Below are 980 nucleotides of genomic sequence, written 5' to 3' on the forward strand. Positions count from 1 at the left end.
TACATATGCCAGTCTCCATCTGGGAACAGAATATACAGTACTACACACCTGCAGACAGAGCTTTCTATGTGCTCTGGACACCTCTGAGGAACAGGTAAGTACCTACAGCACACTTTAGGACTCCACCAAGACTACACAAATCATGCTTGTGATGTTCCTTTACAGCAGCCAGAGCTGAGCCACCACCACCCTTCTGGCATGCAAGGCTGCCGTGGTGAAAATGCCTCTCCCTCTGCTCAACACAAGAGCCAGGAGACACTTCACAGAATCATCAATCACTTAATGATGTTTAAGGACAGCAAGCTCCAAAACAATAACACTTCCCTCCCCCTCCGTGGGGTGGTGCTGAAGAGAAAATATACATATGTCAAATGATAATAATTTGGAATGGATTTAATTTAGATTTTTGGAAGGGCCACTAAGCATAAGAGCATCTCAAGCTTGAGAAAAGGAATAAATTAGCATGCTGCTCATCTCTTCATTTGCATTCATCTTAAAACTTCCTCTAAGGCACACAAACTGTCTGCTCTCAGGTACCACACCAGACTGGACAGATTTCACAGCTGCTCCCCAAAAATCCCCTGTGATGGCCCCATCCACATCCACTACCCAATGCATGCTCTGTTATGCTGCATACTTGCAGTGCTGACAGAGGGGCCTCCGCAGCAGAACACTTCTGTCAGGGAATCTGGTGGAAGAGCCTATCCCCATCATGACTTGGTTCAGGGCATTTCTAAATTCATGTTCACAAACCCCTGAAGACAGGAATTTTTCTTATTCCACACATACTTGTATGGGCCTGAACACCATGGAAGTCTGGTCTGCATTTCTGCCCTATTTACCACAAGAAGGAATGCTATTCCCAACCTCTCTGGCTCTGCTTTGTGCCAGGGGACAAATGATTCATTTTTCCAATCAAACTTCTCACATGCCAATGTGCAGCCTGAAAGACGTTTATCAAGCTTTTATCAAGGAGCGTT

This window comes from Geospiza fortis, unplaced genomic scaffold, assembly GCF_000277835.1.
Source record: "Geospiza fortis unplaced genomic scaffold, GeoFor_1.0 scaffold66, whole genome shotgun sequence".
NCBI lineage: Eukaryota > Metazoa > Chordata > Aves > Passeriformes > Thraupidae > Geospiza > Geospiza fortis.